The sequence below is a fragment of the Bos taurus genome, chromosome 7 (genome assembly GCF_002263795.3).
Source record: "Bos taurus isolate L1 Dominette 01449 registration number 42190680 breed Hereford chromosome 7, ARS-UCD2.0, whole genome shotgun sequence".
NCBI classification, from domain to species: Eukaryota; Metazoa; Chordata; class Mammalia; order Artiodactyla; family Bovidae; genus Bos; species Bos taurus.
Window position 1 is genome coordinate 39,131,941 of NC_037334.1, and position 24,769 is coordinate 39,156,709.

The window sequence follows — 24,769 nt, forward strand, 5'->3', positions numbered from 1 at the left end:
ATCATGGCAGTCCTGAGGTTCCTGTCTGCCCTCAGATGAAGTTCCTGGGGCTGGGAGATGGCACCCCTGGTTCCAATCCCAGCCCTGCCACCGACTAGTACACCTCTCTTAAAGAATGGGAATACAGGCTCCTGCCTGTGGGCTGTTACCTAGTGGTGAGGACCTCCAGGAGAGGCAGCCTGATCCAGCTTCCTTTGGCCTCCTTAGCTTTTCCGCCCTTCGGGTATCACAACTGGGTACAAGACATTCCGCCACCTGCACGACCCAGCCTGGAGGAAGAGAGACCAGAAGCGCATCGCGGCTCAAAAACAGGTGATGGCTGATCTCTTGATCAGGGTGGACAGGTGCTGGCTGGTCCCTTGATCCGGGGTAGACAGGTGCTCGCCAGTCCCTTGATCAGGGTAGGTGTGTGGTATATAGGGAACCAGCGGGCCCAAGCTTTTCACCAAGTTCTCATTGTGCCCAAATGGTCCCATCCTCCCCTGCTTGGCCCAGGTCATTGTGGGCATTCTGCTTGGGCACAGGGTCTTCTTCTGGTGGCTGCCATGGCCCCTGGGCCTTGTGGGTCAGCCAAGACATCAGAGGCCATTTAGGCTATGTGTGTCAGGTGGGGTGGGGACAAGACTCAACCGAAGGTGCCAGAATCCCAGGCAGCCCTGGGACACGGGAGTCCACATCTCTCAAATAGCCTCTTCTCTCGGCGCCAGATTAGTTGAACTAGAAAACACTTGCTCTCCTGCTGATGGGGATGTGCAGCCATGGGCAGGAGACTTCCTGTCTCTGAGCTTCCCTTTCCCCTCTGTGGGGATCATAGTACCTCTGATGACAAGATCATGGGGGATCAGTGGACAGCTGGCACCTACAAAACCCTGAGTTTTCTCCCCACTTCCTTCTCCCCACTTCCTTCTCAGGAGCAGTTCAAGGTGGACCGGGAGGGAGGCCTGAGCACTGTGAAGTACCGTGTGGATTCCCGTACAGCCCTGTCTGTGGGCGGGGCCCCCTGCACTGTGCTCAACATCCTGCTGGACTGTGACAAGGCCGCCACCCCATGGTGCACATTCAGCTGAAGGGGCTGGACAGTGAGGGAGCTTGTGCCTATCGGCCACACTGCTACTCAAGCCCAGGCCCAGCTCCAGTAGGACATGGAGTGGCCTGAAGCAGTGGCCAGCCAGCCACATGTTTGCAGCAACCTGGCTCCCAAAGGCAGGTTTGAGCCAGGACAGGACACACACAGGGTGCCTGGGATGCTACCAGCAATAAACAGTGATGGAGAGAGGCTGGGACATGGCTCCCAACTGGACTCTCCACCCTGCCTTACTGCTTGCCCTGCCCTGCCCTGCCCTCCTTTGTATGCTGAGATCTGCAAGTTCCTCCCTTTGGACTGCCTCATGCAGAGATACAGTTTAGAAGCCAGGCCACTGGTGTGGGTGGCCAGGGCCATCAGGAGGGTTAAAACTGCAGAGAGCAGGGTGCAAGCCCTACAAAGGGAGCAGCTGAGACCAGCTCTGGCTGGTTGTCACCATGTAGGAATGTGGGCCTAGTGTTGCCAGATCTGATTTTTCAAAAGAAACTAGAATTCTGGATTCTTGAGTGAAATTGGTTAATTTTTTTTAATTGGTTAATTTTTAAATGATAGCAACTAATTCAAACTTAAAAAAGTATGGCAGGCCAAACCTGCGGCTGAGGGGGAAGGGAATGGGGCCAAAAAAGACATTTTTCTTAGTTAAAAGCTGGCAAGGAGTTGGGGCAGGGCTGGGGACGATGAGGCCAGGGGAAGCTCAGGTGGGAGAGAAGCCCAAGGCAAAAGGCCCCTGTTCCCTCCCTCAGCCCAAGGGGTGCTTCATCCTGTCTCACTAAAATGGACAGAAGTAGATCACATGACTGGAGTGAGGGTAGTCAGGCTACATTGCAGAGACTCACTCGGTCATCGCTTGGGAAGGGAAGACCATGTTCCTGAGCCTGGAGGAAGATGAGAAGTAGAATCCCTGGAGTGTTCCCACAGTGTGAGGAGAGATTACTGATGGTCATCAAAAGCAACAGAGAAGGAGGGAGGGGAGCCAAGGGAGATGGTGGAATCATCTGGAGGGAAGCCCAGGGCCAATGAGAGAGGGACATGAGGGACCCTGAAAGGTAAATTACTCCTTCAAGGCATTTGACTACAGAAGATTTGGGGTAGAAGTTGGAAGAGACTGGGATCAGTTAAGATTAGTTCAACAATAAATAGGACACCTGAAGTGCCAGAGGAAAGATTGAGGTCCCCAAATACAGGAGGGTAGATTCAGAATCTCCGCTCCAAAAGTGCTCCTCCTCCAACGGTGGTCTTCGGGTTATTTTGTGCAGTTGTGTGGGTTGTGCATTGGACAACCTGAGCATAAACCAAGAGATTTAAGCAAAGAGGAATGGAGGGAGTGAAGAACTTCAGGTTCCATGTAACTGGTGAGGCCTATAAGAGAGGGTCCTTGGGATTCTAAATTGACCTCATCCAGCAATTCAGCTTCACTTACTACAGTGAAGGGCAAACAGATCTTGATGACAGTGCGAGGGTAGTCAAGGGACTTTCTCGACTTGCGGCCCAGGGGAGGGGAATGGTGCACTTTCTGTATGCTGGTCTCCTGGACAACCTTGACTGTGTCATCTTGGACTTAAGTAACACGAAGCCTTTTGGAGTTGGTGGGAGTAGGTATGACTGCCCCCAGCTCTATACTCACCTGGCAGGTAAGAAGACAAAAAAAGATGGACTCCTTCCTTTCCACCTGCCCTGAGAGGTGGGATGAGCAGGAGAAAAGCAGGATCAGCCAGCTCAGCCTGGGCTGGCTGCATCTCTAACCCTGCACTCCCACACTCAGGACCACCACTGCCACCTCCACGATCCAGACAGCAGAAGGCATCCCAGGCCAGGCCTGATGCGGCTCTAATCTTCAGCCCACCCTTACTCCCCATCTCGGGCCTCCCCTAGACCTTTCTGGGAGAGCGGGAGAAGGCTAAGAGGTGGTCGGTAATGAGAAGAAGCAGAGAGCTCTTCCACCGCCTCAGCACCTTGGCAGCCCCTCTCAAGTGGAACAGGTGCCCCAGCCTTGCTGGTCAGTATGTGACTGATGTGAACCCAGGATGTAGGAGCACCTAGCACGTGCTTCGCCAGTGGTTCTGTGATGACAGCTGGCACTTGTTGAGCATTCTCACGTACAAAATTTAGTACACTGGGTTATTTCACGTAGGTCTTCACCTAAGAGCTAGGCCCTGTTTTATTAACCTGTTTTATAGACGAGGATGGTGGAGCACAGGGAGGTAAGAAACTTGCCCAGGGTCGCAAGGCTGGTAAGTAGTGGAGCTTGGGATTTGGATCCCTGGAACCTGTCCTCTGGGCAGGAAAAAAACTGGAGAAAATCTAGGTGATTTTGCTTTGGCAGTGAATTTTTAGATAGAATACCAAAAATATGATCCGTGAAAGAAATAGTTGATGTTAGACTTTTATTAAAACTTAAAACTGCTCTGTGAAAGCAACTGTTAATGAAAAGACAAGCCATAAACTAGAAAAAAATTTTGTAAAACATACCTGATAAAGGACTTGTACCCAAAATATACAATGAGTTTTAAAAGTCAACAGTAAGATAAAAACCCAAGTGAAAAACAGGCAAAAGATCTGAAGAGGCACTTCATCAACAAAGATATACAAATGGCAAATAAGCATATGAAAAGATGCTCAACATAATTTGTCACTAGAGAATTGCAAGTTTAAAACAACAATGAGACACTAATACATACCTGTTAGAATGCCTAAAACCCAAAAACTATTAAATGCTGGTGAGAATGTGGAGCAATGGGAAACATTCTCACTGTTGCAGGTGAGAAAGCAAAATGATACTCACTTTGGAAGACGGTATGGTAGTTTCACACAAAGCTGAGCATAATCTTACCATATCAGTGAGCTCACTGCTAGGTACTTTCCCAACTGACTGAAAATTTGTGCCCTCACAAAAACCTACATGTGAACGTTCTATGGCAGATTTGTTTGTAATCACTACAAGAAGTGACCAAGATTTCCTTCAATATGTGGATGGATTAAAAAAAATAGTGGCACATTTATACGATGGAGTATTACGCAGCACTAAAAAGAAATGAGCTACCCAGTCACAGAAAGACATGGAAGAACCATAAATGTGGCTGAGTGGAAGAAACCAGTCTAGAATAGGTATATAGAGAATTCGCTAGTGGTCCAGTGGTTAGGACTCTGGGCTTCCACTGCAGGGGGCATAGATGTGATTTCTGATTGGGGAACTAAGATCCTACAAGCCCTTTTGTGGCACAATCAAAAAGTGAGCCTTAATGTATGCAAATTTAAAAAAAAAATTTAGGAGGTAAGAGGATCGCAGGAAGGAATGCACACTATGGCAAGAAAATCAAACTGCCTTACATTACAAAACAGCCTCACTGAAGAGGATATGGGAGAAGGTGCTGGCCTAAGTAACACTGGAAAGTATGCAATCTGTAAGACTAAAGTCAAGAAGTGCATGTGTGCAGGATCCTCTAGTAGTTTCCCATAGGGATATGGTATGCTTGCTAAGTCGCTTCAGTCATGTCTTGACTCTGTTATCCTATGGACTGTAGCCCACCAGGCTCCTCTGTTCATGGGATTTGCCAGGCAAGAATACTGGAGAGTGGGTTGCCATGCTATCCTCCAGGGAATCTTCCCAACTCAGATCAAACCTGTGTCTCTTACATCTCCTCCATTGTCAGGTGGGTTCTTTACCACTAGTGCCGCCTGAGAAGCCCTGGGGGTTTGGGGTATAGTATAACAATTCTGCACATTATGATTGAAGAATTAAGTGAATGGATGGTGGGAGCCAGTTTTCTTACTATGGAGTAGGAATTTTTTAGCAAAGAGCAAAATGCTAGAATGATTCATGTGGTGATGGATTAGAGTTGAATAAATCGGTATGAATTTGCATTAAACTTAATTATACATAGAAATATTTATAGATATGTGTATACACAGGTATCACACGTGTGTATTTCCTTGTTGTGTCAGCTGAGAGGACCTGGAAGCAATGGCACTCCAGTAGCAAAGAGCACACAACCAGTGCTCACATCATGGTTTCATTCTCCAGTGGAAGCAACCATGGCTGCTGGGATAAATGGTTGAGTCAAAGGCTAGGGTGGAAAGCCTACAAGATGAGCTTGGAGCATCTTTTAGTTCCAGAGAGTAAGGAAATGTGTTTTTAGAATTGATGGGGGTGAGTGGTTGCTTCCCTGGTGATCCGTTAAGATTTCCCCGTCCAGTGGAGGGGGTGCAGGTTCAGTCCCTCGTCAGGGAGCGAAGAACCCACATGCCTCATGGCCAAAAACCAAAACATAAAACAGAAGCAATATTGTAACAGATTCAATAAAGACTTCATAAATGGCCCACATAAAAATTCTAAAGTAAAAAATTTTTTTAAATTTAGGGTATTGTCAAAGGAACACAGGTACCAACTTAAAGGGCTCTCAATGGCCAAAACTGGGACAACTGTAGCAAAAAAAAAAAAAAAACCACCAAAAGGAATATGGGGTTATGACCCAATGTATAAAATAAATACACTGATAAATGGGAGAAGAGAGAAGCATATTATGCAGAATTATTCCAGATAATTTATGCAGATGCTCTGCCCTCAAGGAAAGGGAGCATGACTGCCTATTGTTTAAGCTGTCGACTGCTGATAGTGACCTCGTTCCAAAGAGTACAGTGTGGAAATGTGTGTGTGTGGGGAGAGTAACTCTAGAATGGAAAAACATGACAAACACTACCCCAGCCAGGTGATCAAGGACACCACCGACAGTGATAAGTGATCTTGATCGTATTACCCTTGATATGTTGTAATGAAAATGATACTTTATGTCAGTGGTCTTCCTTCCCCAAATCCAGAATCCGAGTCTAGTCATAAGAAAATCAGCGGGACTTCCCTGGTGGTCCAGTAGTTGGAAATCTGCCTGCCAATGCAGGGCACACAGGTTTGATCCCTGGTCCAGTAAGATTCCACATGCCACAGAGCAACTAGGCCCGTGTGGCACAATTGCTGAAACCCAAACGCTCTAGAACCTGTGCTCTGCAACAAGAGAAGGCACCGCAAGGAGAAGCCCGCACACCACAACCAGAGAGTAGCCCTGAGCTTGCCGCAACTAGAGAAAGCCCACAGAAAGCACGAAGACCCAGCACAGCCAAAAAGAAAGTAAGCAAGAAAGAAGTAACCAACATATAGCTGATGTATTAAAAAAAAATTTTAAATAGCAAATTCCAATAGAGTGTATCTTAGAAAACACCTGAACAGTGCTTCTCAAATTTGGTGAGGTCATCACATACAAGAAAAGTTGGAGAAACTGTCACAACCAAGGGGAGCCTAAGAAACATGACTATAAATGTAATATGGTATCTTCAATGAGATCTTGGAGCAGGAAGAGGACATTAGGTAAAAACAAATCTGAATAAAATACAGTTTTAGTTAAAAATAATGTATTAGTATTGGTTCAGTAATTGCAGTGTAATAAATGTACCATGCTAATTGAAGTTGTTGATACTAGGTGCAGGTAGATGGGCACGCAATATCTTTGCAATTTTTCTGTAAATCTAAAAATGTTCTTTAAAATAGTCTTTTTTCAAAAAAAGGGAAACAAAGGTATGTGGGGGGAGCCAAGAGGAGGCAGCTTTTGAAAAGCTGAAGTCTAAGTAGCCCTGGTTCATGGAGGTTGAGCAGGAGTAGTTTCGAAGGCACGTGCTTTCCTCTTACTGGTTTCCTCTACTTGCCTGTCTAGCCCTCAGTTCCAGCCCAGGTTCTTCTGTGACTCTAGAGTTCAAACAGAGAGGCTTCAGGCTGGGGCAGGAGATGTTTGGCAGTATCTAAAGATATTTTTGGTTGTCAAAACTGAGATGATAACAGGCATGCAGTTGGTAAGAGACCATCAATGTTGTCCAAATCCTACAGGACAACCCCACCCCCAAAAAATAATTATCCAGCCTCAAGTTCTATAAGAGATGGGAATACCAGACTAGCTTACCTGTCTCCTGAGAAACCTGTTTGCAGGACAAAAAGCAACAGTTAGAACTGAACATGGAACAATGGACTGGTTCAAAATTGGGAAAAGGGTACGTCAAAGCTGTATATTGTCACCCTGCTTATTTAATTTATATGCAGAGTACATCTTGTGAAATGCTGGGCTGGATGAATCCCAAGCTGGAATCAAGCTTGCCAAGAGAAATAACAACCTCAGATATCCAGATGATGCTCCCCTAATGGCAGAAAGTAAAGAGGAACTAAAGAGCCACTTGATGAAAATGAAAGAGAAGAGTGAAAAAGCTGGCTTAAAACTCAACATTCAAAAAACAAAGATCCCATCACTTCATGGCAAATAGATGAGGAAACAGTGACAGACTTTATTTTCTTGGGCTCCAAAATCAGTGCAAATGGTGACTGCCACCATGAAATTAAAAGATGCTTGCTCCTTGGAAGAAAAGCCATGAGAAACGTAGACAGCATATTAAAAATCAGAGACATCACTTTGCCAACAAAGGTCTGTTTAGTCAAAGCTATGGTTTTTGGTAGTCCTGTATGGATGCTGGGCTTAGTCCAGGTACTTCCAAATCAGAGGGATCCTCCCTGGCCTGAGGGGGAAGGGACAGCGGCTAAGTCAAAGAGAGACTATCATTTTTTCCCCCATTTAAGTGAGACTATCTAATTGGATTACTCACATGGGTGATGTTTGGTTTCAGAATTTCAGGACGAAGCACAGGAGGCTTCTAGGAAGAAGCTGCAGCAGGAGAGCCCAGAAGCTTCAGACAAGACATAAAGCAAGGAGCACTGGGGGCCAGCAGAAATGGCTGCCTTGTGGACACTGACAGAGCATCCAGGGGCTACAGGACAGGACTACTCCACTTTGAGAAGAAATCTTGTTACTTTGGGTCTGGAGCAGGGCCAGTACCAGTCCTCCTGGAGGTTGAGGACTCTTTAGGAAGAGCAGCCAGGCAAGTTTGAGACGGCAGAATCCCCCAGAATCCACAAACCATAGAGATGAGATGGTGGGTCTATTCTTAAGTATTTGTTGGGTTTGTTACTTTCACTAGAGAGCCAGTTGCCAGCTGCAGGGACTCCCTGAGGCCACGTCACAAGTCCCATCTCCTCAGGCCATGGCTGTGAGAGAGCAGGTCTCCTTTGCACCCAGAAGTAGGTTGGAGGCTTAGCCCTGGATTGAACTGGTTCTTCTGGACCTTCCTATGCTCTTCTGGGAGACTCTCCATCCAGCAGGCAATTCAGGTGCGTAGTGGAGTTTGATGGCAGAAGAGGAAAAGGAACCATATGAGATACTGTGGTCAGCCCTGACATTGAGTGTATCAGGTGTAATAACCAGGTGTAATGTCTGGGTTAAACCAGAGAAACAGAACTAGTAGGAGATATATTGTTTATATATATGTGAAATTGACTCATGTAATTCTGGAGGCAGGCAAGTCCCAAGATCTGAAGGGTGAGTCATCAAGCTGGAGACCCAGGAGAGCTGATGTTTTTATTTCATTCTGAGTTCAAAGGCCTGAGAACCAGCGAGCCAGTGTTGGAGTTCCAGTCCAAAGGCTGGCAGGCTCAAGACACAGGAAGAGCCAGTGTTTCAGTTCAAGTCTGCAGGCAGGAAAAAACAGGTGTCCCAATTCAAAAAGCAGCCAAGCAAGAGGAATTCTCCCTTACTAGGGGGAGAGCTTTCTGTTAGATTCAGCCCTTCCACTGATTGGATGCGGTTCATCCATATTAGGGAGCACAATCTGCTTGATCAGTCTGCTGCTGCTGCTGCTAAGTCACTTCAGTCATGTCCGACTGTGTGACCACATAGATGGCAGCCCACCAGGCTCCCCTCTCCCTGGGATTCTCCAGGCAAGAATACTGGAGTGGGTTGCCATTTCCTTCTCCAATGCATGCATGCATGCTAAGTCGCTTCAGTTGTGTCCAACTCTGTGACCCTATGGACAGCAGCCCACCAGGCTCTCCTGTCCATGGGATTCTCCAGGCAAGAATACAGGAGTAGGTTGCCATTTCCTTCTCCCGCTTGATCAGTCTACCAATATAAATATTAATCTCATCTAAAAACACTGTCACAAACACACCCAGAATGATGTTTGACCAGAATGTCTGAGCTCTCTATGGCCTAGATCAGGTCAACCCATAAAATTAACTGTCACTTTGGGATTCCTGAGCTACCAGCTCTGCCAGGGAACTGGTGGATCTAGTAAGGCAAGGTGCCTTGTCCACCTCATTGGACCTCACCCTACTCATCAGCAATCTCTCTTCCTGAGCAGACCTAAAAGGAAATACAAAGTTTCTCTGCATTTTTGACTCTGGCAGCCATGGAATTGCACTTTGCTCAAACTCCTACTATCAGAGTCCTTAACTGGCTGAGGGCCCCAGCTGCCACACTTAAAATCCATCATATGCTTTACTGAGAGCACCCCTCCTGTGGGTTGCTCTAGTCCTCCACCCAGAAAGGACTCCTTTTTTGGCACCCAAACATCTCTCTCCCTCTCACTTGTGGTCAGACTTTCGTGGAAATATGACAACTCTCCCTACCTCTTCTGGCTCCCTCCCTATTTCAGGGGTTTCCCCCAATAAGATAATTGTGCAGTTAATCATCTCTTAGTATCCACTTGTCCAAGGATCTAGACTGACACACTGACTTCTCCTCCTTCAAAGAGGCAGCGTTATCTAGAAAGAGCACACATTTCAGAGTCAGACAGACCTGGACTGCAACCTGAACTCCCCCCACTTACTTGCTGTGTATCATCCTATTTGAGTCACAGTGTCTCTGAACTTCAGTTTGGCCAGAGTTGTTGAATGATTAAATAAAATGTTAAAAGATAAGAAACTTGAAATCCAAATTTCTTTCTATAATTTAATATTTTAGTCTATTTGGGCTGCAATAACAAAAAGATCATAAATTTTTTGTTGTTCATTCGCTAAGTTCTGTCCGACTTCTTGTGACCCCATGGACTGCAGCACCCTGGGCTTCCCTGTCCTTTACTGTCTCCCGGAGTTTGCTCAAACTCATGTTCATTGAGTCAGTGATGCCATCCAACCATTTCATGCTCTCTCACCCTCTTCTCCTCCTGCCCTCAATTTTCCCCAGCATCAGGGTCTTTTCCAAGCAGTCGGCTCTTCCCATCAGGTTTCCAAAGTATTGGAGCTTCAGCTTTAGCATCAGTCCTTCCAGTGAATATACAGGGTTGATGTCCTTTAGGATTGACTGGTTTGATCTCCTTGCTGTCCAAGGGACTCTCAAGAATCTTCTCCAGCACCACAGTTCAAAAGCATCAATTCTTCAGCACTCAGTCTTCTTTATGGTCCATCTCTCACATCCGTACATCACTACTGGAAAAACCATAGCTTTGATTAGACGGACCTTTGTTGGCAAAGTGATGTCTTTGAGTTTTAATACGCTGTCTAGGTTTCTCATGGCTTTTCTTCCAAGGAGCAAGCATCTTTTAATTTCATGGTGGCAGTCACCATTTGCACTGATTTTGGAGCCCAAGAAAATAAAGTCTGTCACTGTTTCCTCATCTATTTGCGATGAAATGATGGGATCTTCATTTTCTGAATGATGAGTTTTAAGCCAGGTTTTTCACTCTCCTCTTTCACTTTCATCAAGTGGCTCTTTAGTTCCTCTTTACTTTCTGCCATTAGGGTGGTATCATCTGCATATCTGAGGTTGTTGATATTTCTCTTGGCAAGCTTGATTCTAGCTTGGGATTCATCCAGCCTGGCATTTCACATGATGTACTCTGCATATAAGTTAAATAAGCAGGGTGACAATATACAGTCTTGATGTACTCTTTTCCCAATTTTGAACCAGTCCATTGTTCCATGTCCAGTTCTAACTTTTGCTTCTTGACCTGCAAACAGGTTTCTCAGGAGACAGGTGAGGTGGTCTGGCATTACCATCTCTTTAAGAATTTTTCACAGTTTGCTGTGATCCATGCAGTCAAAAGCTTTAGTACATAGTAAAGCTTAACCAACAAACATTTGTTTCTCACAGTTCTAGAGGCTAGAAAGATCAAGGTGCCAGCAGATTTGTTGTCTGGTGAGGGTCCTCTTCCTGGTTCATAGGTTGTTATCTTCTGGCTGTGCCCTCACGTGTCAGAGGGACAAGGGAGCTCTCTGGGCCCTCTTTTATATGGGCACTAATCCCATTATTCAGGGTTCCACTCTCATGACTTAATCACCTCCCACAGGCCGCCATCTCCTAATGCCATCACATTGGGGGTTATGATTTCAATATACGAATTTTGGAGGAGGGGGACACAAACATTCAGCCTATAGCACTTAGCTACAGGTGTTGTACTACTACTGTCAATTTTGATAAATGCACCATGGTTATGTAAGATATTGACCTTGGGGGAAGGTGGGCAAGGGGTCTGTAGAAACTTTCTATAATATCTTTATAATTTTCCTATAAACATAAAATATTCCCAAAGGGAAAAAAATTAAAGAGGTTACAAATGAGTGATGTAGTAGTTGCTCAATAAGTGACAGAATCCTGACAGCACTGAGAACTGCCTCTGCTACTGCATCTGCCCGAGCCATGGCCCCTCACCCACAAATCAGGTTTGGTGTGGACTCCCCAAGCTGTGATATTGGAAAGAGAGAGGTATCATTTTATTTAATAGAAAGGTCACTATTTGGTTGTCTGATAGTTCAGCACTGAGTATTTGCTCACCGAGGAAGGGAGGAAGAAGTTTGTCCTTGATAACTATCCCCAGTGTCCCTGCATCACAGAGGCCTCCCTGACTCCCATTCTAGAGTTCACAGGCATGCGTCCGGACGAATACAGGGAAGTCCTGTTTATTGTCTCTCCCCTGCCCCCATCCGTCTAGAACATCGTCCTCCTGGGCTCAGAGCTGAGGTGTCACTATTATAGCCTCAGTGCCCAGGACGGTGCCTGCTGCCTTGTAGTTTTTATGGAATTGAAGTCCCCTGGTGTGGGTTCCAGCCCCCAGGTTCAGCCACTGTTTTGGGGCCTCCTCTGCCCTGCAGGCTGGTGTCTTGTTCACCTATCCTGCCCTGAAGACCTAGCGCCACCCTTCCCCTATACCTGGGCTCCATCTTTGTTCACTGGCTCTTTCCACCTGTCTGCCAGCAGCTGCCATGCTCCCTGCCAGCCTTAATTCTGCTTCATTTAAGCTCATTTGTACAATTTCCTTTTAAAGAACTCCTCTGAAGAGCAGCACCTGTTCTGGGAGGCCCAGCTCCCTTTTCCTAATCAGCCCAGAGCCTTGTAGAGGAGGTACCCCTGACATGGCAGTTTTCTCCCCTCTGGGAACTAGCTGGAGCAGAGCCCAGTTCGCAGGCCCAACAGCAGGTATTTCCTGGGAAGCCTCTGCCAGGACAGTAGCAAGCCTGAAGAGACTCAGAGATGCTCAGTTCCTGCCGGGCTTGGGGTCGGTAGACATTCTGTGAAAATTCTGAATTTAAGAAGACGGAAGGCCAAAGTGCTATAGGAGCTGACCCGCCTCCTGAGGCGAATTTTCCCCTCTCACAGCTACGACGCACCCTGTGTCCTCACTGCGGGGCTTTAGACCTCAGACTGCCCTGAGGGCTACAACCCAGGATGAGGGTCTGTTCTACTCGGGAAATTGCAGTGAGAAGGAAGTTTGGGAGAGGTGTCCTTGCCCCAGGGAATATTTTCATTTCACCCTGACAGCTGGCAAAACCAGAAGGCCTCATCGACATAAATTTTTGCCCAACCAGAACTACCCTTTCTGTGCACTGTTCTAGAATCTCATCTCAGCATGAGGAGACCAGACTCTGCTAAGCACATTTTCACATCCTCCCCTCACTTTTGTGTTGCAGAAAACTCATTAGCACATTTAATTCCTCTTGGTTTTCACAGAAATGAAACCAAAGAGGGAAGTGGGGGAGGCAGAAACAGAAGGGCCCAGGAGACTCACCTCGAAGAGGAGAAATTCCTGGGAATGGGTCAGCCGGGGTCATAGGACGAACTCTGGCCTCAGCTAGATGAGGTCTGAGTCCCATCTCCACCATTAATTCACTGCAACCACAGGCAAGTCGCTGAATCTCTTGGAGCCTTGGTTTGCACATTTCTAAAGTAGAACTTTTAATACCTGGCTGCTGAGAATAAACGAGATAACATCAGTATCTGGTATAGTACATGGTATTTGATACATAAGGAGTACCCAATAAATAGTAGCTTTCATTACCATTGAAAGGCTTCAAAACAGTGAATGAGGTCACCTTTATCTTTTTTTTAAATTATGTGACTCTATATGAAATCTCCGGAATAGGTAAATCTATAGAGACAGAAAGTCGTGGCCAGCAACAGTGGGGAGAGGGAATGGAGGGTGATTGCTGACGGATATAGTTTCTTTTGGGGATGATGAAAATGTTGTAAATCTGATTGTAGTGAATATATCGTAACTCTGTGGATATGCTTAAAAGCCATTGAATTATATCCATTAAATGGGTGAACTACTTTGGCCACTTGATGCGAAGAACTGACTCATTTGAAAAGACCCTGGTGCTGGGAAAGATTGAAGGCAGGAGGAGAAGGGAACGATAGAGTATGAGATGGTTGGATGGCATCGCTAACCCGACGGACATGAGTTTGAGCAAGCTCCGGGAGTTGATGATGGACAGGGAAGCCTGGCGTGCTGCAGTCCATGGGGTCTCAAAGAGTCGGGCATGACTGAGCGACTGAACTGAACTGATGTAATGGGTGAAATATATCTCAATAAATCTATTACAAACATGCATTTGGATGACACATTAGAGTGATGAAAGACAAAATATTAGAACTTTTAAAGTAAACTTTTTGCTTTCTTTTTGGATTGGAGACCACTTTTATCTTACCTCAGAGAGTGTCACATTACCTCATTATGTCAACAATTCTAACCTAAAAGTCTACTGGATCTCTCTGAGGATCTGGAGGACCTCACAGATAGGCCTTGTAGAGAGATACAGGCCATTTCCACAACTACACAAGAGGGACTTGGCCTCACACCTTGAACTCACTGACTTTTTTTAAAGACAAAATTTCTAGTATTTACCTATTTTGGGCTGCATTGGGTTTTAGTTGCAGTATGTGGGCTTCTCACTATTTGTGGTGTTCAGGCTTGGCTGCCCCGTGGCATGTGGGATATTAGTTTCCTGATCAAGGATTGAACTCATGTCTCCTGAATTGCAAGACAGATTCTTAACCACTGGACCACCAGGGAAATCAGGAACTCACTGACTTTTTAAACTAAATGCTATTAGCTAGACTGTCCTCCATATAACATTTGTATTGGTCTCGATTAAAAAGCAAAACAAAAGCAAACTCTCCACAACAATAAAGAAAGAAATGTGTGTTTTCAGGGCTCTGAGAATGTGGCACAGAGAACTGGGGCTGTGTTCCAACCTTATAGGTTTCAGGGTGTGTCTCCTCCTGTGTAGTCTCTATGTGGGAGTTGACATGGAGGTGGCTTTCTAGTGCAAAGGAAAGTTGATAGCAAGAGTTGAACACAAGAAAAATGTAGGGCTTAGAATTAAGTATTGCATTAAGAAAGTAAACTGTCTAAGGAGAATGATCTAGAACACATTCTAGATTCCCAAACTAGAGCCACGGTCCTCACCCTGGCCACCCACTAGAATCACCTGTGGAGCACTAAAAATGATGGGGCCTGGGTCCACCTCCAGGGCTTCTGATTGAGTTGGTCGGCATAGTACCTGGGTCACCAGGATTTAAAATCTCCCCAGGTAATTTCAGTGAGCAGCCATAGTTGAGAATCCCAGGTCTAGAGTGTTCTAAACCTCAGTTTCTTTGGTCCAGGAACAAATTTACAAAGGATTGTAGTAGGTGGGACAGGGCAAGGATGAGCTTCCTCCTCTATGGGAATAGTGCACATTTCAGAAGACAGGTTAGTTGTGTGTGAAACAGCAGAACCCTAATGATCCTTACCCCCCATGTCTTCTGCCTGCCAGTTGTCTGTGGACAACTTTAATCAAAGAATAAGTTTAATTACTGCAAGGAGATCCAACCAGTCCATTCTGAAGGAGATCAGCCCTGGGATTTCTTTGAAAGGAATGATGCTGAAGCTGAAACTCCAGTACTTTGGCCACCTCATGCGAAGAGTTGACTCACTGGAAAAGACTCTGATGCTGGGAGGGATTGGGGGCAAGAAGAGAAGGGGAGGACAGAGGATGAGATGGCTGGATGGCATCACCAACTCAATGGACATGAGTCTGAGTGAACTCCGGGAGTTGGTGATGGACAGGGAGGCCTGGCGTGCTGCGATTCATGGGGTCGCAAGGAGTCGGACAGGACTGAGCGACTGAACTGAACTGAAGTTTAATTAAAGAAGTGAGAAATGTGGAAACAAAGGAAAATTAGAGAAGTGAGAAATGTGGAAACAAAGGAGACTAAATAATAATAATGCAGTCATTAAGCATAGTCAAGGACCTTTAGTTCTTTCTCAAGGGCTGTAGATAATATTCTGAGCCACATCGTGTGAGCTGTCTTATAGATACCAAAACCCCAGGTGGAGAAGGTAGCTATATGATGACCAGACTGTACCCAGGACTTGAGCTGCCACAATTCTGAGAATTGACTGCAAAGAAATGGGAACAAGTGGACTCTGGAACTGAAGATTAACTGTCCCTAAAACAATCAAGAGATGCTGGTCAGACCACTGGTGACCAATTTGAAGACGACTGTTAGAGATGATTGTGCTGTTTCTGCATGTGACGCCCCCCCCCCAACACCATCTTTCTATAACAGCTCTCACCCCTGCTTGTCAGGGGTGGTGAATCAGCCTTTGGACAGATGTCTGCCATCCTTTCCCCCCAGTTGCCAGTATCTGAAATAAAGCAAACTTTCCTTTCCACCAACCTGGCCTGTTTATTGGCTTTGGGGCGGCAAGCAGCCAGACCCTCCCACACACACCTTTTGGTAACATGTGTATAAGGGCCAGTCTTTACCGAGGAATGGAAGTGATCAAGTTTAGTTAAAGTAAGAAATGTCATGGCTCCAGACAAAAAGCCTAAACAGTGAAGGCAAGACTGGTAGCAATTGTGGAGGGCCATGTCATAGCTTAATGGCTTTCATGCCCCACTGTACATCCAGAGGGTGCCCTGGAGAAGGGGACCCCAGGGAGGAAGGGAGTAGGCTGGAGGGGCACCGGGCAGCATGTTCTCCTGGACTGCTTTGTTGCCCTGGTCTCAGAAAAACTCCAGTCCTGGGCTTCCCTCTCCCTTGAACACTTTAGGGCGTTTTTAGGAGATGGGATCACTCCCCTCACCAACTCTGGGGGTTCCATGGGAGTTGGCAGGGCAAGGGAAGGAGGGAAGGTTAGTTTGGACTTTGAAATGCGGGTGAGCTGTCTGGCAGAAGTCATCAGGGTGTCTTGGAATGTTACTTGGGTGGGATGCTGGAAGTCCAAGAAGTTCTTCTTTGGTGTTCCAGTATTTCTTTCAGAATCCTCTATGATGCTGACTGGTTAAAAAAAAAAGGAAAAATATTCAAGTCAGAAGTCAATGGATTGGACTACAACAAAGATCTCATACAAGCTCAAGAAATGATCAGTAGTCAGATCCGGCCAATGCACTAAGAGCTAATAATTTGGATTGAAGGGGGCCACAGAGACAGGCTGATTTGTTTCCAGTTACTCTTTTCTACTGTGACAAGTGAAGAAAAAAATGAGCAGCAACAGCTGCAACTCATAGAAGTCAAAGATGGTAGATTAAAATGGCCTTCCCAAAGGATAGATGTGTGAGTGCATGTCCAACTCTTTGTGACTCAATGGACTGTGTCCTGCCAGGCTCCTCTGTCCGTGGGATTCTCCAGGCAAGAATAGTGGAGTGGGTAGCCTTTACCTTCTCCAGGGGATCTTCCCACCCAGTGATCAAAACCTGCATCTCCTGTGTATCTCCTGCATTGCAGGTGGATTCTTAGCCACTGGGCCACCAGGGAAGCCCCCAAAGGACAGGTGGTAATCTCCAAATTGCCGACACTTAATGAAAGGGGGGCTGCTTTACCGGTGCTGAGAATGAGTGGGAAAAGGTTCAACAGATTGTTGGCACAGAAACATGTAGAATAAATTTTGGCCCTGAATCCAAAATGAGTCTTCTCTCTCAACTGTAATATTAAAAAGAAGAAATTTTCATTATAGTGTTTGGTTTGTATTTACTTCCTGTGGAAGCTTCTACTGAGGTTATCAACCATTCTGGGGGAAATGATTGTGGACATGATGATCATTACAATGATCACTACACTTATTTTAAGTAAGGAAGTGCTTCTATTGCTTAGAAAATCTCAAACATTCTGGACTGAATTCTTAAAATGTATGTCAGTATGCTCTCATAAAACACATAAAGTGAGACACTTACGTAATTAAAAAAATTTAGTAGCCACATTGAAAAATATATAAAGGCACAGTTGAAACTCATTTTCATAATATGTCTTACATAACTTGGGATGTCCAAGATACAGCATTTCAGTATAAATCAATGTGTACATTTTCACTAATGCAGTATTGGAAATGACACATATACCCAGCACATGCACCACTACACAACAATACCTAATAGGATGCAATGCTAAGGAGAAACGTAGTCCTACCAAAACAGTACACTGCTTCAGTTTTTAAATTAACATTAAAAATTCACTGCAGTTTGTGAAGATAGATTCTGAGCAGCCACCTTTTGGTCATCAGTATATAATGAGCTTCCCAGGTGGTGCTTGTGTGTGGGTGATCAGTCGCTAAATCGTGTCCAGCTCTTTGCGGCCCTATGGACTGTGGCCCACCAGGCTCCTCAGTCTATAAGATTTTCCAGGCAAGAATACTGGAGTGGGTTGCCATTTCCTTTTCCAGGAGTCTTCCTGACCTAGGGATCAATCCCACGTCTCCTGCTTTGCAGGTGGATTCTTTACCTGCTGAGCCATGGCACAGTAGTAAAGAATCTGCCTGCCAATGCAGGAGGTGCAAGAGATTTGGGTTCGATCCCTGGGTTGGGAAGATCCCTTGGAGAAGGCAATGGCAAGACACTTCAGTATTCTTGCTTGGAAAATCCCACAGACAGAGGATCCTGGTGGGCCACAGTCCATGGAGTCACAAAGAGTCGGACACAACTGAGCAAACACTTAAGAGATATAGTGAGCACTTTGACTAAGGATTTGTGTATTTGGATAAAACTACCAGAGAATTGCTTGAGAACCTAGCAAATGGACCACAGTCCTGAAAATCCCTAGGCTGTTAAGGGGAGGATATATCTGAAAAGCCACCAAGTATCTGAAGGATGTCATTTTACAACCAAGATTACTTTACCCTCAAGGATCTCATTCAAAATTGATGGAGAAATCAAAAGCTTTACAGACAAGCAAAACTAAGAGAATTTAGCGCCACCAAACCAGATTTACAACAAATGTTAAAGGGACATCTATAGGCGGGAAATATAAGAGAAGGAAAAGACCTACAAAAACAAACCCAAAACAATTAAGAAAATGTCAATAAGAACATACATATCAGTAATTACTTAAAGTCAATGGATTAAATGCTCCAACCAAAAGACACAGATTGGCTGAATAGATACAAACACAGGACCCATATATATGCTGTCTACAAGAGACCCACTTCAGACCTAGACACGCATATCCTCTCACAAAGTGAGAGGATGGAAAAGTATATTCCATGCAAGTGGAAATCAAAAGAAAGCCAGAGTGACAATTTGCATATCAGACAGAATAGATGTTAAAACAAAAAATATTACAAGAGACAAGGAAGGATATTACATAATGATCAAGGGATCAATCCAAGAGGAAGACATAACAATTGTGAATATTTTATGTACCCAACATAGGAGCACCTCAATACATAAGGCAAACACTAACAGACATAAAAGGGGAAATTGATGGCAACGTAATAATAGTAGGGGACTTTAACACCCCACTTATACCAATGGACAGATCATCAAAACAGAAAATTAATAAGTAACACAAGCCTTAAATGACACACTAGACCAGGTATATCTAATTGATATTTTCAGGATATTCTAACCAAATGCATAAGAATACACTTTCTTCTCAAGTATACATGGAACATTTTCCAGGATTTGGGTCACAAATCAAGCCTTAGTAAATGTAAGAAAATTGAAATCATATCATGCATCTTTTCTGACCACAGTGCTATAAGATGATATCAATTACAGGAAAAAGACTATAAAAAACACAAACACATGGAGATTAAACAGTATGTTTCTAAAACACATACAAATTACTGAAGAAATCAAAACGGAAATAAAAAAATTCCTAGAAACAAATGACTATGAAAACACGGTAACCCAAAACCTATGGGATTCAGCGAAAGTGGTTCTAAGAGGGAAGTTTCTGATCAGATCGACTCTTTGCGACCCCATGAATCGCAGCACGCCAGGCCTCCTTGTCCATCACCAGCTCCCGGAGTTCACTCAGACTCAACATCCATCGAGTCAGTGATGCCATCCAGCCATCTCATCCTCTGTCGTCCCCTTCTCCTCTTGCCCCCAATCCCTCCCAGCATCAGAGTCTTTTCCAATGAGTCAACTCTTTGCAAAAGAGTACTGGCCAAAGTACTGGAGTTTCAGCTTCAGCATCATTCCTTTCAAAGAAATCCCAGGGCTGATCTCCTTCAGAATGGACTGGTTGGATCTCCTTGCAGTCCAAGGGACTCTCAAGAATCTTCTCCAACATCACAGTTCAAAAGCATCAATTCTTTGGCGCTCAGCCTTCTTCACAGTCCAACTCTCACATCCATACATGACCACAGGAAAAACCATAGCCTTGACTAGACGGACCTTTGTTGGCAAAGTAATGTCTCTGCTTTTGAATATGCTGTCTAGGTTGGTCATAACTTTCCTTCCAAGGAGTAAGCGTCTTTTAATTTCATGGCTGCAGTCACGATCTGCAGCGATTTTGGAGCCCCCCAAAAATAAAGTCTGACACTGTTTCCACTGTTTCCCCATCTATTTCCCATGAAGTGGTGGGACCGGATGCCATGATCTTCATTTTCTGAATGTTGAGCTTTAAGCCAACTTTTTCACTCTCCACTTTCACTTTCATCAAGAGGCTTTTGAGTTCCTCTTCACTTTCTGCCATAAGGGTGGTGTTATCTGCATATCTGAGGTTATTGATATTTCTCCTGGCAATCTTGATTCCAGCTTGTGCTTCTTCCAGCCCAGCGTTTCTCATGATGTACTCTGCATAGAAGTTAAATAAGCAGGGTGACAATATACAGCCTTGATGTACTCCTTTTCCTATTTGGAACCAGTCTGTTGTTCCATGTCCAGTTCTGACTGTTGCTTCCTGACCTGCATATAGGTTTCTCAAGAGGCAGGTCAGGTGGTCTGGTATTCCCATCTCTTGAAGAATTTTCTACAGTTTATTGTGATCCACACAGTCAAAGGCTTTGGCGTAATCAATATAACAGAAATAGATTTTTTCTGGATCTCTCTTGCTTTTTCCATGATCCAGCGGATGTTGGCAATAGGACATAATTCACTAAGCAAGATACAAAAAGTGAAAACTGCAAAGGGAAAGTTTGATAAATTTGGCTATATTAATATCAGAAATACCTAATTCATCAAAAGGTGCCATATGTGTTCATGTTCTTCTTTTTCTCCTTCTTTCCACTTCCTCCCATCCCCTCCTTCCCTTCCTTTTCTGAAACACTCAGTACTAAAAGGTTAGGTGATGACAAGTCAGTTATTTTGCCACGTTAGAGGGTGAAGGGAGAACAAGGGTGGCTCAAAGGAGGCGTCAGAGTCCACGTGGCACGGAGGCATCTGCACAGGAGATGTATCAGAGGCCAGAGAGCACAGGCAGGGAAGCAGCACAGGCGCAGCAGCCTGGAATAGGGTGTTAGAGCACAAAGGAGGTGGGGAAGGCATCCGGGCAGGATGCGCATCCTTTTAAATACACAAATATGCGTATGAATATATATGCTGTCCATGATTTGTTTCAAAATAACACAGGAGGTAAAGGAAATAGATGTATGTCGAGGCAGGATGAGCCAAGGGTGGGAAGTTTGGTGAGTCTTGATGATGGGTACACTGGGCTGTATTAGTTTACGTTTTTGTACCTCCAAAATTCTCCATAAAAAGCATTTTTCAGTGTAAACACACACACCAAAATGAAAATGAAGAGATAAGCTTCAAATCTGTAGAAGAATTGTGCTATGCATATAAGTGATGCAGGATTTGAATCTATAACGCAGGACTTCCCTGGCGGTCCAGTGGTTAAGACTCAGATACCTGAATGCAAGGGGCCTGGGTTCAATCCCAGGTCAGGGAACTAGACTCCACATGCAACTAAGACTGGGCACAGCATACATAAATGAATGAATGAATAAAATATATATATATATCTTTAAAAAAAGAAACTATAACATATATTTAAAGGAAACAAAACCCTCCATGTCAGCAATAGACAAATAATCTGCTTCCTGGAGAAGGAAATATAAAGACCAAAAAATCTGAAAGAATTTCTGACCCATAGTAGTCAGAAAAATGCACATCAAAAGCAGAGTTAGGGACTTCCCTGGTGGTCTAGTGGCTAAGACTCTGTCTTTCCAATGCAGGGTGCCTGGGTTCAACTCCTGGTCAGAGAACTAGATTCCACATGCCACAACAAAGACTTGGAGCAGTCAAATAAATAAAAAAATAAATAAATAGAAAAGAAAAAACCACAATTAGATACTAGTTTATCTTTATCAGTTTGACACAAATTAAAAGCTGTGTTGCTAAGTCTCAAGCACTGCTTGTAGGAGTGTAAATTCATCAATTGTTCTGGCACCATTTAGCCAAGTATAAACTCTTATACGCGTGCACCAGAGCATGGGAGTAAGAAGACTGAAGGTAAACTTGCCTGTAATTTAAAAAAAACCAAAACAAAAACTGGAAGCAAGCCAATGTCTGATGGAGCAATGGATTAGTAACTGCGATACACAATGAGATGGCATTAGCAGTGCAAATGTACTATTTACAGCAACATGAATGAATCCTGCAAACATAAGGTTGAGTGAAAAAGGCAAATCAGAAAAATACAAAACATAAAACAATACGTTTTGAAAAGTTCAAAAACAAGCAAAACTAAACTATATATTCGGGCTTCCCTGGTGGCTCAGTGGTAAAGAATATGCCAATGCAGGAGACACGGGTTCAATCCCTGGTCTGGGAAGATCCCACATGCTGTGGAGCAACTAAGCCCATGCAACACAACCGCTGAGCCTGCGCTCTCGCGCCCGGGAACCACAACTCCTGGGCACACGTGCTGCGGCTACTGAAGCCCGGGTGCTCTAGAGCCTACGCTCTGCAACAGGAGGAGCCAGCACAATGGGAAGCCACAGCTACAGTAGCCCTTGCTCCCCACAACTAGAGGAAAACTCCACACAGCAAGGAAGACCCAGCAAAATAAACAAGTGAAATTATATAAAAAAGAAAAAAACAAAACACACACACACACAAAGAAAAAACAATATGGTCTTTAACAACACACATACATACATATGTGGTAAAATATAAGGAAAGCAAGGATTGATAAAAATTCAAGACAGGTTTACCATGGTGGGTGAGGAGGGAGGAGCTTCATGATACTCTTAGAGCTCCATTTCTTTTTTAAATTTATTTTTAATTGGAGGGTAATTGCTTTACAATATTGTGTTGGTTTCTTGCCATATGTCAACATGAATCAGCCATAGGTATACATGTGTCTCCTTCCTCTTGAACTTCCCTCCTGAGTTCCATTTCTTAAGCTGGATGTTGGGCACATAAGGGCTCATTTTATTATCTTTATACCTTATATACACATTTAATCATATACATGTTTTGTACTGATAAAATATATAATCTTCTAATACAAATTTTAATCAAAACAGAAATAAGACTATTGATATCTATAGTAGTTATAAGAAATGCAGACACTTCTGTCAATGCTGTGTGAGAGCCAGGGTAAGCACACATGCAATTTATGCCTTTGGTCTCAGCATCCTCGTATGCACCCTCTTTTCGCTCTCGAAAGTTTTGCTGATGGGATCTATTAACAAAAGGATCCTGTGCTCTCAGTGATGGCTGCTGCCACCACTGCTTGTCCCAAGATGAACAGAAATGAACAACAAGCTTAGCTAGGACACTACCAATTTTTACTACTTAAAGGGAAGCAAAATGAATCAAGTGAATTCAAATATTTGAATGGTGAACATTAAAACATAGAACTAACTATAAACAAATCTTTACTCACCTTCTTTCTAGATAGACAAGAAATACTTACATAAAGATGATCAAAAAAATTTGCACTTTGACCTGAACCAAGTATCTTGTATGGTAGTGGGAGAGCTAAATGTGACAAATGACTTAGTTGTCTGGTTACATTAATTTTTTAAAAAACTCTTTGGAAACACTTTAAATATTAAAATAATAAAATTATTTAAAATAATATTAACATAATAAAATACTTTTTAAAAAAGAGAAAGAGACCTAAGAGACCCATCCACCAAATGTGAAATGTGGATTTCAGGTGGATCCTTTGGTGGTGGCTCAGAGAGTAAAGAATCCACCTGCAACGTGGGAGACCCAAGTTCGATCCCTGGGTTGGGAAGATCCCCTGGAGAAGGGAATGGCAACCCACTCCAGTATTCCTGTCTGGAGAATTCCATGGAGAGGAGCTTGGCGGGCTACATTCCATGGGGTTGCAAAGAGTTGGACACAACTGAGCGACTACCCATTTCTTTCACTTCTGAACTGAACCAATCAACTATAAAAATATATTCTTTATAAAATGAGGAAAATGTGAGTAGGGATTGGGTATTAAAAGATACCAAGGTATGATAATGGAACTGTGCTTGGATTTAAAAAACAACTCTTACCCTTTAGAGATGAAGCCTAAAATGTCTGGAGAAGATGTTATAATAGCTAGAATTTGCTGTGAAATAATCCAGTGGTGGGAGTGGAGAGGGAGGGATAAAGATGAAATAAGAGTGGTCATGAGAGGCTCACTGTACCTGACTGGTAGGTACAAGGATACCTTGTTCTCTTTGTCCTCATGCCTGTGCGAAATTTTCCATGGGAGAAGGGAAAGATGGGAGAGGAAGAGGGAGGGAAGAAGTAGGAAGTGAGATCCTCTGAACAATGCCTTGTATCTCTCAGAGCAAGAGCTCAGCTCGGTGGATGGTTTCTGCTGCCCTCCTGCAGGAGATAACATCACTGGCCAGAGACCCTCAGAGGCGGACGGCCTTGCACACTATGCCATTTCATTCTTCTGTTGGGGCCATACCTACACAGAGGGCTGCTGTATCAGAATGCATGGTCTGAGCAGGCCCAGGTATCCAACCCTCGTGGGTTTCACAACTTTGGCCCTTCTCAGTCCCAGGAAGCCATGCATAAGAAGTGAGCCACTTTCCTTTTTTTAACCTCCTGAAATACCACGGCAGTTCTGAGTTTAGTTGGCCTTGGCCTGCAGTGCCTTGAAGCGGGATTCTGGTACCAGAGCCTAAAGCCAGGTACCCCAGAGACTAAAGTCAGGCCAAGGGCACTGAATACTAGCCACCAGACCAGCAGAGCCAGTGGCCAGTGATGAGGCACGGGCCCACCGGCTTTGTAGAAATGAATCCCTACACAAAAATGGAAAGTAGCGAAACAGGTAAAGTGTTTATTAGGAGGGAAAAGGGTACGTGTGGGTAGACACATGTGTGGGCTCAGAGCAAAAGTCATGCCCTTGTGGCGGTTTGAATCACTTAGATGGAGCATTT

General features: G+C 44.5%; 1 long non-coding RNA gene across 2 annotated transcripts in view; it reads right to left on the reverse strand.

Moving 5' to 3' along the window:
• Window positions 1-3,449: 3,449 nt before the first annotated feature.
• LOC107132625 (uncharacterized) overlaps window positions 3,450-24,769 on the reverse strand; it is a 75,109-nt gene continuing 53,789 nt past the window's right edge. The window contains exons 3-5 of one of the 2 annotated variants that reach the window (XR_001500647.3): window positions 16,412-16,488; window positions 12,950-13,130; window positions 3,450-10,370 (exon numbers count right to left, since the gene is read on the reverse strand). This is a non-coding gene — a long non-coding RNA (uncharacterized lncRNA). Of the gene's footprint in view, window positions 10,371-12,949; window positions 16,489-24,769 lie in introns of both variants that reach the window. The other variant, XR_009495236.1, reaches the window with a different exon arrangement.